Genomic DNA, 13,911 nt, shown 5'->3' on the forward strand with positions numbered 1-13,911 from the left:
TGCTTTCTGAGGTGTCTTGCCTGCTCAACTCCTTCTGGAAAGGAGGTTGATGTTAGAACAAGCTTGTCTACCAAGAGTTGAGGCAATTCTCCTGGTTAACGTGGCTTGTCTTAAGTGTGATGCAGACGAAAGCTTTGTGTGCTTCTTGCTCTACATGTGGCAATTCTTCACCCCTCCAGTCTTTTTTTAGTTTTGGACAGAAGCTCAAAATGTGGTAGGTGAGAGTTTAAATGCCTGCATTTTTTGTAATACTTCTAAGCGATTAGATATTGTAGTTTTCTTGTGATGTGTTCCACATGTAATCCCTGGCTGTCTTTACACTTTGAGACATTCAATTTAAGTGTCAGGATGTATAAAGTACAAAAAAATTAGTGCTGTGATTCGTAGAGCATCCTGAGCTGCATGAGTAGACTCAAGTCAGTTGCTAGACAAATTGCATGTGTATTTTAGTGACAAAACTTAATGTTTAGATTTGTATTTGCTTAGGAACTGGCTGTGGTGCTTTGAGATGTCATTTCTCATTCCGTCTTTGTGATAGACATTCATGCACCTTGTAGTGGAGGCAATATGTAATGTCCAGACCTCGGCCATTCCACTTCACAGTTGATGTCTTAAACCAGGACTGGGAAGGGGTTTGTGCTAAATTCTAGGCTCTGAAGGCTATGAGGCTAATGTGTGATACAAAATTCTTTGCTAGATTTGCTCAGTGGCAGTAACCTTTGTGAAGGGTTTGGGAAGACATTGCGCTGTAATAATGTCTTAAATTGCCCCAGTGAGATTTGTCAGAGTTCGATTGTCAGACTCCTCAGATTGACTAAGTACGGTAACTTATCAAGGATAGTCTGCAGACAGGTAATGTGCCTTCTCTTTCTCTATCTCCATCTCATTCTTGATGGTGGGGAGGCAAGCTAAGGCTTTATGGAAACTCAGCCCCTGCCAGCTGCCTGGCTACCTTCTGCAATAAAGCTAATGACCCAATAGGCAAGTGTTTCTTGGAAACTTTCAGCTGAAGCAGAGACAAGAAAAAACATACAGACCAGCTAAGGGGTTCTCAAGGAGTTTGCAATTTCCCCAGGGCTCCTTCTGTGTAATTACCTGTCTATCTCTTTGTCTCCTGTCTTTTAATGCAGGAGGAGTGTCAGACTCCAGGCGGCTAATCTTTGTTACTATGGCAAGGCTGGTTACACTCCTCTTCTTGCACTTCAAAAATGGCAATCGCTGGTCCCCAGCTGGTTCCCTGTATCTAACTTTAAAATAGATGATAGCTTTTCTCTTTGGTGCCAGACTAAATAATGCAGCTGCCTGTGTTGTTGCAGGCAGGCATTGCCTCTGCCGCTGACGCTGTGGCGTGCTGAGAGGGCCCCACAGAAGGCCTCTGAACCTGTTTTCTCCCAGACAAATGAAGGCTCTAAAATTTCTTTGAAACACAGAATTTTGGGGCACACTGAGACATGGGAGGCTTGGCTGAGCTGCAGGTGTGGAGGAAAGCTGCTATTAAGATTCATAGCTCCAGCCGAGTTATTGTACAGTTTCTGAATGCCTTCGAACTCTCTAGGTTGGGGACTTGAGGGAAGCACAAGCTTTGCAAGCTGGTTTGCAGGATCATGGACATCAATTATTGTTATTGTCTCCCTCCCAGCACACATCTTAGACAGTGATGTGCAGTGGAGACAAGTGCCTTGGGTCAATTCATAGGGTCAACTGATAGACTGTGCACAACCCACCACCATGTCCCTCTTGCTAAATGCATCTGTTTGTCCCTTTTTCATGGCACTGGAAATTTGGAGGGGATTCTTTGTCTGCTTTTCCCTTCCTCCTTCCTCTGCATGTGCTTCCTGAGTTGCAACACATCAGAGGGATTGTCCTTCCAAAGCTGTGGTTTGGGAACAGCTCCAACACAAAACACTTGTCTCTGTGCACTTCTGTCTGTCCTTGGGAGCAGAGGGATACTGTTGCTCTGTTGGACAGGGTCCTTTTCCAACTGCTGCAGTGACCTGTGCACCCAGGAAATCCATGTTGTTAAGCTCTTTTATGGTACCTTTGTAAAACATGCTTTAACTGTCTGCAAATGTATGGTATTTAAGCAGCAGAGTCTGTGTTATCAAATGCAGTCATACAGACAGTGTTCCTCAGGGTGAAAAGCTTTGGGAAGAGAGGCTGGATGCGATAGTGAAATTTGAGAAGCAAAGCAAAAGGAAATTCCTGCCCATGTGTGGGACTAAAACTGGTTCAGGAAAGGTGGAGAAAAGCGTATACTCTTTCCCAGACTGGAAATGTTGCAGGGGGACAGAAAGGAGGGGAATGGCAGGGCCGGGCCAAGGCAACAAAAGATCAGGCTGGCTTAGTGACCCACAGTTTGTTGTATTTTGTCTTCTGACTTCAATGCTGTGCTTTCCTCCACAATTTCCTCTAAGTCTGGGCAAAAACAATGCCTTTTTTGGTGTGTGTTGTTTTGTTGTTGTTATTTGTTTGTTTGTTTGTGGGGATTTGGGTTGTGGAGTTTTTTTGTTTGCTTGGCTAGCTAGTTTTGGTTGTTGTTTTTGTGTGTGTGTGAGGACTGTGATTTGGTTTGGTGGGTGTTTTTTGGTTTGGTGGTGTTTGGGGCTTTTTGTTTCATTTTTTTCCTTTACTTTTTGCTTTGTTCTTTGAAAGAGCAAACATACATCTGTTCAGATTCTTTCAGAAGCTATGTTTCTTGCCAGTGCATCTAGAATGGTGAAATTAGAACTTTTTTTTTCCCCCCTCATTATTTACCCCTATTTTCCTCTGCCTTATTTGCACCAACCTGAACCATCGCCAAGGGAAAGGTTATACTGCTGCTAGCTAAGACTTCAGGTACATGACACTGTGTATGTTAAGCAGCATGCCTGTAATGACTTGTCAGTGGAAACCTTACCCTGTTTGTAATTCTCTTTTCATATATAAATCAAGTTCATAGCTCCTTGTAGAGCATTTCTAGAGCATTTCAACAAGGTGTTTGCTTCAAGTCTTGGAGGGTTTTTTCCCCACATGTCTGTTGAGATGAATTTGGGGTTAGGATTTCTCATTCACTGAGTGCATTCAATAATACAAAGTATCTGTCAAAGCTTTATTGCACCTTATGCGAGGGTGGAAGGTTCTGCAAGAGCCCTCAGTTTGCAAAGCTGTAACCATTTCAGTTTAAATCAGGTCTCTACCACTGCTTAAGGCCTGAAAGTACTTAATTAACTTGATGTTAGCAATAAGCCGATGCTCCCTTGTACTTTAGTGAAACTTTTCATACTTTTCTTATTTTCGTTCCATGGAGGTTACAGGTTTAAATATTTTATTCCAATATTGTGAAGATTTAAATCTCAAAAACTTTGTTGGAGAAGAAAAACAATTTCCATCCCTGCAGTGCATTTTACAGATAAATTTATGTTTAGAATCTGTTCACTATGCAGTGTTGAAAAATAAAATGAAAATAATTAGAAATGTAAATGCTTATGTTGTATATCCAAAAGGATGGTTTAGAACATTTGTTACAGTTTTAAATGCACAGTAAGCAGAGAATTCAGAGCTGAAATTAACGTCTTAAATCACTTATTACATATACAAGGTCTGAGAAGCAGAGTAAAAATCTGCCATATCTAGGCACAATTAGGTTAAAATAGTAAGAACTGTGATTTTCTTATCCTTTCAGTTGTCTGGGGCAGGCATTTTCTGAGGGCAGACTTGAAGTGTTTAAGTGATAAGGGTTGTGGGGAGAGGTGATGAAAAGACTGCAAGGGCTTGCCTCAGGGTATCTGTATGGAGGGCTAGAAGGGACTGTCATTCCCTGGTAGTGTAGCTGTAGCTGTGGCAATGACCATTTGTTGTTAAAACTCTTCAGTTCTTCAGTGTTAGTACAACTATCTCTGGGTCACTTGGCTTTCCTCCAGTTTCAGCATTTATGGTCTTCCTGGCTTAGTTGTCCTTAATGCAGTGGAGTTTTCATGGTCTTTGTGTTTAAGGTTTACAGACCTACTTATGAATATAAAACTGAATTTACTAATTTAAGAGTAAGTCCTATGTGGAGTGTTCCCTGGTACTGGAGCCCGGCTTCACAGCCCTAGTGAACTGCAGTTAGGTCATTGGTCAACTCCTCTTTGCATTCAGTCCCAGGGGCTGAAGGGATGCTTCTGGAGGGATGCTTCTGGATGCCAGATGTCTGTGCGCCATCACTCCTGGTGTGTAAGTAATTGCCCTGAGCATTGAATTGTTTTATGCTCTCTGGAGCTTTGCAGGCATGTTAGGAGGAACTCTGCCTTAAGTGACTTGTGGTGACTGATAAAGAGCACTGGGAGTACAAACCGACAGTCTGCAGTAAGGAGTTTTTGGCTTATTAGTGTAAGTGGCAGGTTTTGGTATTTTGCTTTTGCTTATACTACCCATCTGTCAGAAAGCAAGCTAGAAGGCCCAGATCGAATTTGAAAGTTCTTGTTGAAGTTAGCAATGGAAAATGATCTGGTTTGCTGCCTGATATCCTTACAAGTGATGACTGTCCTCTTCTGCAAGGGAATGACCCATCCAGGTGCATACTATCTCTCCATCAGCTATGCAAAGATTCCTGTGAATTCCTTGCAGGCTTCAACAGTTTTTCCATTCAAAAAAATTAATAACAAAAATTAAACCTAAACTTTTTCCTAAACCAAGTATTTTGTATTAGAAACTAAACATTATGAGTTGATGTTTCAAAAGCTTGTTTCCTCGCTTTGTTTCTCTTCTGCTGTGTCTGGTATACTTGTGGTTTAAAGTCTAGAAAATGTGGTGCTGCCTGGGTTGTTGAGAGGACTGAGTGCTACTTAGCTCAGGTGGCACTGGCAGGGATCCTGTCTCATGCCTTTTAGCCTTACCCCATGGGAAAACTCCTGTTCAGTTAGCCCAGGTTATAGCAGGGAGCTCCACTAACATCTTCTCAGCTGCAGAACAAATTATATTTGATCCTTCAGGAAGCCTTGTGTTATAAAGAAATGTAGTCTAGAAAATAATGTGCAGATTTCTGTTGGCTGGCAAGTGCTTTGTGACATACAGTCTGAAACATTTTTGATATGGTGCTGATGACCTTATAAGCCAGATGAAGTGCATCAGTGGCTCATGGTCACTTACTGCCCTGCTGTGTGATGTAAACCAGATCTTCCCTTGGTGCTTTCCTATATACAGCCTTGACTGGCTGGACTATGCATTTCAGTCTTGTGCTTATAGTCTAAGTCTTGTGCTCTTCTCCTGAACGAGACATCTTAAATTGCTCATAACATAAATACAATTTCCAATCACTTGGTAATAATCTGCCAGTGGTTTCCCACAATTGAACAGGAATTTAGACTTAAATGTTAGGATGACCCAAGAACTTCTATTTCCCGTTCTTCTCACCTTTTTCTCTTCCATTCCTCCGTCAAATGATGAATTTGTTAGACTTTTAAGTCCAATGATCTTTCTGTGTGTGGGTGTTATAGCAAGAGAAGGGATGCTTAACTTTTCAGAGAAGATAAAGGAAGAATAAAGGAAGGTGGGTGGTTTAGGGTTTTGTGTTGTTTGTATTTTGGTGTGGGGTTTTTTGTTTGTTTGTTTTGTGTGTGTGGGGGGGTTAATGTTGGTGCTTTTGTTGGTGCTTTTTGTCTTATTTCCTGGACACCTTTGTGTATTTGTGACATTCATCAAGTCTGTTGATTAGAGATTAAAATTTGGGATATGAAGTGAAGCACTGTTTGCCAGCAAAATGAGCAGCTAGGATATATTTCAGTCTTCAGATGCTTGGCTAAAGAATGGCAACATACGTCTTTTGCTGCTAGAAACTGAGATTTTGGCAGTAATGTGCAACTGTGAAATCTGTAGGCATATACTGTAGCAGAAGCTGTCTTTATTCATATACAGCACATGGTATTTGGCTTGAGAGAAAGTTCCTTGCTCTCTAAGTCAGGTTTTTGATGGAGCTGATTGCTGTTTGTGCTTCATATTTAAAATAATTTTATTCTGGAAAGACAAATCAATTGTATGTATTAATGGTACAATTTTCCCACATCCCCTGCCTGTTCCAAGCAAGCTAGTGTATTTCCCTGGCTTCCTCTTCTTTCCACGCTGTTTCTTTCCAAGCTTGTGTTTGTAACTACAGCAAGTAGTAGATTATATCCATCTGTATATTCCAACAGAGAAATTGAGTCTTGGATGAGTTTTGGACTGTGGAACCTTTCCTTTCTCAGCCTCTCTCTAGAAAAGTGTTTATGGTGTGCACAAAGAGTACTGGAGATGTCAATTCGTATGGACAAATGTTGGTATGGAGGTGGTGGAGAATAAAAGAAAAAAGGGTGGAATTATACAAGTGGTGGTTCATGGATGTCACATTAATAGAATCCTCAAATCAAGTCCTCATTCATTTTAAGCAGAGGTTAATTAATCAGAGTGAGCAGATAAAATGATAAGCTGCTTTTAATGAAGTGAATCAGCTTTATTAGCAGCAAGCAAAATGCAAAATATTTGGTCTCCAGCACATGTGGTTTTCATGGGGACTGTGGTTTGCCACTGGCTTTGGAGAGTGCTAGCCTTTTCCTTGCTGCACTCTGCAGGCCATGCGCTCTGTGTGTGGCCAATTCAGAATGCAGGAGAACAAATCAGAAACCCCAACAGCATTTTAAAAACAGAAAAAATGTTCTTTATAGATCTTTCTCTATGCCAGAGACTAGCATTTGCCAACTTTTTTACTTAGGATGCTATTGTTTTTTGTTTGGACATAGGTGGCTTTATGCTTACACGACAAGCAAGCAAACAAAAACCTTGTGTGGATTTGCAAGTGTGCGACGCTGTTTGAAAGGCAGCAATAGAGTACTGCCTGGTGACTGCTGACTTAGCCTGAAACCAATCGGTAGTTACCTACCAGTTTGAAACTGAGGAACAGAAATGCACCAGGGAGGTGCTAGTTGTGTAAATGTTTAGATGGAAGGCCAAAGCCAGCATGTCACTGGCTATTAAACCGGAGTAGACTTTGTTACTCTTTTCAAATGCAGTGTCTTTCTTGAAAAACTGTAGAAGAAATCAGATGTGTTATGATGTGCGTGGCAATGCAGGGTTGTAATAGGAAATACCTAAAAAGTCATAGATTAAGTGAATGGCAAAGGCGGCACATGTAAAAAGAGGGAAGCTTTGTGGAATGATGAAATCACTTACTCTGGGCTAACAAATTAATGTGAACATCCACATTTAGGCTTGAAATTACTTTCACTTATGATCGTATATAAAGATCCTTTCAGAAGTAAACTCAAATTGCTACTTCGATCATAAAAGTCACCTCACAACAAACTCCTTACAAACTGGTGATATGATAACGTTAGTGTGGTTTTGTGAACTGCAGAAGCTAAGATGGTAGTTGAACGTGATTTGAGAATAGGATGCTGGCAAGTAAATCGTCCCCCCCACCAGCCTTTCCTTGAAAGACTCTGCTTCCCACCGCCATTCAAATGTAAATCTCTTTGCAACAAAGGGGAGGCTGGCAGCTCCACCGGTTCAAGAGTATAAGTGATCTCGTATGCTTCAGTTGAAAGGTTGAATCCCTGAAACAGAATGCGGCTGTAGAGGGAAACTCTCAAAAGGCTGGTGAGAATGGTGAGGGGGAATAAAGCTGTCGAGATCCTTGAAAGCGCAGTTTGTGTCTTTACCGTAAAATGACCTACAGACAAGTTTCACAAAGGGAAAGCTGATGTTCAGGTGAGGTTCGAATAGCTCTAGGAGCTTGATTTTACTTACTGTACACCTTAACAGCACTCATGCTGCTCCACTTGCCAGCACCGTATATGGTGCCAGTATTTTGTGTACGGTATGTGCCGAGTCCCTCTTAGTTTTCCTGTTGGGACTTTTCATTTTAACAGCATTGTGTTGCAAGTCTCAAAGCCTCAGTATTGTAACTTCTAGGTATGCAAAGCAGAGAATGAAATTTTGGACTTTGTCTTTATACTGAAATGGTGAGAATAATCTAGCCCTTGTAAATATTTGACCGGCTGCGCAACACAGCTGAACTGGCTGAGTTAATGCTTAATGGGAGAGCAGTCCTGAAGTGCGTGGTTTAGATGGTGGGCTGAGGGTCATGGGGTGAGCAGTAATTTCCCATGAAGACATGTACTCGCTTCTGCCCATCCTCCAAGGACAGCCACACACCAAGATCTGCAGGCAGGAGGAGGTGTGAGGTATCTCTGTCCACTCCAGGCAGAGAGAGCTGGGTGTGTGCAGGTGCTGTGAAATTGGTTTCTGCTGTCGGGTGTGACACTGTGCACTGATACTTTTGCTGGTCTAGCAACAGTGTGGTGATCTCTGATTTTCAAGTGAGGGTGAGCATCTGAGGCTTTAATCTGAGACTTTGTACAACTATATCTGAATTTGGAAGAAGGTTTTTATGCATACATAAAAATGGCAGCAGTAGGCAGTTGTTAGTAACTGGTCACTGGAGTGGAGTAGCCTGGAGATCAGTGATAAATCTGGACACAAGCATGTTAGAAATGTAAGAAATTGTAGTTTCTAATAGCTGTCACATCTTGATGGTTGGGGAGTTCACACAAAGATTACATGGCAAAATGTTTGCAGCTTTATGAACAAGTTGTTCATAAAGTTTATATGAATAAGTTGTTCTTTATGTGAACTAATGAGTGTGAGACAGATCTTGCTTTTCTGATGTAAAGATTGCTCATTTGTAACATCATACCACCTCAGTCCTTCCAAGTGGCAAGAGCCTTAAATTTCAGTGCAGATGGGAGAAGATCCTTCCAGAGAACCTCAGTATCATAATAGAGCCAAACCATCATTTAAAAGTAAGTAGGAGTTTTTATTTTGTTTTGTTCTGTTTTTTATTTTAGATTAGCTACTGATTGTTTAAGTGTAATGACCATACCATATAGTATTTGCACCCAGTACTACTGTTGGTTAAGGATCCTTGCAATCTATTAGTAATTGCATAAAGAAGTAGCACTGCCCCACCTACTGCTCCATGAGATGGAAAGGAGATTAAGTTTGATTATTGAAAAAACCCTATCTTTTTACATGGGATTAAAATATATGGCCTTTATATAGCTGAGGAGGTTTTTAACTATTGTTTAGAAAATATCCATGTGTTAATTTCTGGCAATAATTTAGTAGGGAATGTACTTATTTAATTTACCCAATCTAGGCAGCTACAGAGGCTTTTAAAATACACACAACCTATTTCCAGAGAAGCTGCTCATGAGCAATGGCATTGGTAATACAGAAAGGAAGAAGAAAGCATGTAGCTATTTCCAGAGCAAGTACAGTGGATGATTAATGTATCTGAATGGCATAATTGAGAGTGATGGTATCTGGTTGTGTGACATTGTGCTTTTTTTTGGTGGCTGCTCAAATGTTTTTTTGGCTCTTGGGGTTTCTTCAGTGTCTCACTTTAGGCCTGGCACAGAAGACTGTGCATCTGTGGTTAGGAATCAAATTTAAGTTGATGCAGTCTTACAGAAGTCCCCAAGTTCTGGGTTGAAAGTAAATGACAATAGTTACATATGGTGCTTTCAGAATCTGATTTTAATCATTATTCCCTCCCAACCCCCCTTTACTATAAGGAATCTGAATAAAATATTTTGGATGTCATTGGTCTCCATCCACTTAGTTCACCTTAGTTAATCTTGGCTACTTTATGTCTATTACTTGGTAGCAAATATCTTTTAATTGTTTGTAAAACTATTTTGCGTTAATATGACCTGACTAATAACAGAGTTTCAAGAAGTAAGTCTTTGCATATGGTTAGTGTTTCAAGACTAAACAAGTGTCACTGGAATAGTAGTGATGATGTGCAGATGGCTTTGGTGGTTAGTCTTGATTTTTTTAAACTGTTCCTCGTACACAGTGCGTATGGGGCTTCATTGAGTTTTTTTATTTATTTTTCTTTTTTACTTGCTGAGAAGTTACTTTGTATATTCACTCACAGAGAGTTTGCTAGCCTCCATTTGCTTGTCAGCAGAGCAAAAAATGCTGATGTTTGTGTGGCAGATACTTTCTGATTCCTGAAGATAAATGTTGAAAATAAAATATTACTGTCTTTTATGTCATTTAACATAAAACTCTTGGGAAAAAATGAGTGTTCAGGAAGGCACTTGTGTTAGAAATCTGTTCCACCTTAGATCTTAGTAAGGAAGTTTGCCCTCATGCAAAAAGGGACATTCAGGAAATGCATTTGACACCCATGCTTCTAATCCAAACAAGACATAATAATGGATGACACTAGAGATTATAAAGGTTAAGGAAATGACATTTTCTCCAGATGTTATGTTACCTGTGATCACAGCACCTCAAGACATAAGATCTGCTAGTGGGTAGACACCTTAGTGGGCACTGACCGTAGCTCCAGCTAACAGGTGTTTAGGTCCTTTTATAGCAAGACACAGTGCTGGAAAAGAACATAATTCTTTACAACCTATTATCAGATGGGTAATTGAGATCGAGGCAGCGGTTCTTCTGAAGGACCATGGCTTATAATGAGTTCAACCTAGATTCAAGCAAAGCATTTGCTTCCTGAAAGTGTTCAGCAAATACCACTGTAAAATGAGAAAGTCTGTTGGGCCACTACAAATGTCAACCCTGCATTTCTATCTGAACACATGGATGCACCGAAAAGCAAAGTTATTTCCTTGCAGTCCCCTGGCAAGTAAATGACATAGCTAGAAACAGAGATTTCCTTATGTCCGTTCCCCTCTTATAATTGCCAAAGAGCACTTTCTTCGTCTATCATTGTAAACATGAATCAAGCCACATGAATCAAGGCATGCACAATTAGCTGCTTTTCCAGCTAAGCTGAGGAGGGACGAGGAAAGGAAGAGGGGACCAGAGCAATGATGGGGGAGGGGAAAGTCATTCAGGGACAACTGTACCTGCTGCGGGCACAATTTAATAAGCACACAGAGTGGAAGGAGCAGCCTGTGCTGCAGATGCATTGTTATCTGCTGAGTCCCTGATCAGGGAGACTGCTGCAAAAGGTTTAATGCAAATCTGAGACCTCTGCCATTGTGTGAGACAGATTAGGGCTCATTTGCATTCTTTCTCCTATAATAATTACCTAGCAAGGAGTGACTGTTACCATTAGCTTCATTCTGTTTGCCTCTGATAATGCCATCAGCAGTCTCTTCTCCACAGATTATGGACACTGTGAGGAAGGGCAGTGGGCCAAAAAAAAAAAAAAGGTGGTAAATCTTTTGGAGAAAGTAGTAAAAAAATGTGGATGTTGAAAATTCAAAATGCAGGTAATTGTAGTAATAACTTTAAGTACAGCTGGAGAAACAATGCCAGCTGAAGAGTAGAAGTCAATAGTAATCCATAATATCAGTGAGGTGTGGGGTTTCAAATATCAGTTCAGAAAAGCCAGCACAGGTTTGGAGCTGAGCTTTACCTATGCTGCTTTAGTAGTTTTGTTCTGTTTTCAGAATTGGTTCAAATTGTTCTGAAATTAGCACAGCTGGAGAGCAGTGTTATCAAGTTATGATGTTAACAATCTACAAATTATATGATACATCAGAAATTCTGCTAAAACTTATTCGGCAGCCTTAGTGCAACTTTGGGTCCTGGAACTCAAGCAGATTGGTTTCTCTGATTTGCAAGTAAAGGCAGATATTTGTGTTTTGTTGTGTTGGTTTTGGGTTGGTTGTTTGTTTTTTCCTGTGGGGTTGTTTGTGATGAGAGGAGTTAAATAGAAGAAAAGGAATTCAACTAAACACCTAAGACCAAAAGCATTAAAATCAAATATTTTGTCTACATGCTAATTGCATATAGAAAGAACACAAAGTCCTTGTGACCAGCAGTTGATGTTCTTACTATTCACTCTCCTCTTGGTTTCTGCCCTCTGCATCCTGCCAAAGAAGCCACTAGGGTCACTCAGAGATGGAGAACCCTGAAATGCCCCACCCATCTCTGATTCCTTGTGGCAGCTCAGCTATGGCAGCCAGGCTCCTACCTTGAAGCCACAACCTTGAGTCCTTAATGTGGCAGTTGATTGCAGATGCTTGGGATAGACCTGATGACCAATTTCAGGGCATTCTCAACCCACCACAGTGTGTGACACCATGGAAGGTCCTTTTTTGATGCTGATAGCACAAGGTCAAGGAGGGGCTCTATTTGGAAGAAGGAAACATGCCTGATACTCCACACATGCATGAACATCAGAGGTTGCTTGAGCAACCTCCATTTTGGTGCAGATACCCCCTGCTGGTAATTTTAGAGTGAGGTAATTCCATCTTTCAAAGTAGAAGCAGGAAGCTAAATCAAAGCAATGCTGGCTTTAATCTGCAAGCAGCCATCATACATATATTTAAATAAATTTAACCTTATTTCTGATCTGGAGTGGGCTATCAAAATGATGTCATTTAGTTGGGTGTTTTTGTTTTTTTAAAGTGATATTCTGAGGGCATGCTACCATATTTATGTTATCTTCAGTGTGGAAGCAGCAGCAGCAGAACAGGGATGCTGCCTGAAAAGTTTGTTGTGGCTCTGTGGAGGTAAGGGTGTGAGGTTGCAGGGGGTTGTGTTGGTGAGCTGTTGGGCAGGTAGTGAACTACCAGGGAAAGGCTTTAGTTGCTGTGTCTGGCACCACTTCTGACTGTTAAGGATTTGGAAACATACTGTGTTGCCTGTCAAATGTGACACAACTCTGAAGAGTTTAGAGATCCTCGTGTGTGAGCATACTTAGTATCCAACCGAATTTTCTGGCATTTGTCCCTTGCTGCTGGATTTACATTTTAAAAATAAACATTCTCTCTTCTTCCCCCACTTTTTTCTGCATCATGATAGGAATACTTTGTTTCTCAATGAGAAAATAGAGGGTAGTTACTTCTCTGTGAAACCCTGAACGCTTGAAATGCAAAGCTAGGGAAGTCCTTTACATTATACAGTTATCCTGCCCATCTTTTCTGGCAGTGGGCTCCATGTAATAAATGTGTGTTGAATAACAAAGGAAAATATTCAAGGATTAGCAAGACTGACATTATGCATGGACTCAGACCCTTCCCAGCTAGTGTTGGATTGCAAATGGAGGCGCAGGTCTGCAAATGAGACCCAGTATGGTCTTTGTGAAATCAGTTTTGCCTGCTTGGTACATTTTGGTGTTCTTTTTCTTTTCATATTTGGGGATTTTCTTTAGCTGTGGTAGCAGGAAGAGAAATTTGGCAACACTTAGAACTGTCAAAATACATGTACTAGGGCTAAGTGCTGCCTTCAGTGATATCAATAGATATTTAGTGTTAACTTGAAGTTACATCAGTCTAAATGATTAGAGGGAATGACAGGGAATGGGAGATGTTGACATATTTCTTAAGTCTGATTTTCCTCCCCCCCTCTTTTTGTTTTCCTCACTATAATAATGATAAGGATCACAAGCATGACAGGTACACAAACATAAAGGGAAATTAAATTTAAAAGAAAAAGTTTAAGAGCACATATTTCTTAAAGAAAACTGAAGGGTACCTGGATGTTTTACATAAAAGCTGCAGTTTAAATCTTGTTCGTCTTCAGACCTTTTTCTAGGAGGAGGAAATACAATTTGGCACATGGCTAGCTGTATATAAATCATTGACAAGTTGTGCCATTGTTACATAGGAATAAAACTACAGTTGATGTAATTGGAAAAGTCTAATGTATATAACATCTGGAGAAGGACAGGAAAGTTTTGAAGCGCTATCATGGAATAAAATCAGAATGGTTTGGGTTGAAAGGCACCCCCAAGGTCATCTAGCCCAACTGCCCTGCAGTCAGAAGGGACAATTTCCACTAGATCAGGTTGCTGAGAGCTGGTTCCAGTGTTCCACTGTGTCCTCATGGTAAAAAAACGTGTTTGTAACATTCAGTCTAAATCTACTCTTAATTTCAAACCATTGCCCCTTGTCCTGTTACTACAGACCTTCAGAAACAGTCCCTCTCCAGCCTTCT

The 13,911-nt window shown here is 40.7% G+C and overlaps 1 protein-coding gene across 11 annotated transcripts in view; it reads left to right on the forward strand.

The window, feature by feature from the left end:
* Nucleotides 1–13,911, forward strand: part of ZMIZ1 (zinc finger MIZ-type containing 1) — a 361,484-nt gene that overhangs the window by 52,882 nt on the left and 294,691 nt on the right. Inside the window, exon 1 of one of the 11 annotated variants that reach the window (XM_068139922.1) lies at nucleotides 194–214. The exons of the other annotated variants lie outside the window; for them this stretch is intronic. The gene's annotated coding sequence lies outside the window, so the exon portion shown is untranslated. Of the gene's footprint in view, nucleotides 1–193; nucleotides 215–13,911 lie in introns of those variants that run through there. 11 annotated transcript variants of the gene reach the window in all.

Source organism: Melanerpes formicivorus, unplaced genomic scaffold (genome assembly GCF_026170545.1).
Source record: "Melanerpes formicivorus ecotype bairdi unplaced genomic scaffold, bMelFor1.0.p_v2 SCAF_6, whole genome shotgun sequence".
Lineage (NCBI taxonomy): Eukaryota > Metazoa > Chordata > Aves > Piciformes > Picidae > Melanerpes > Melanerpes formicivorus.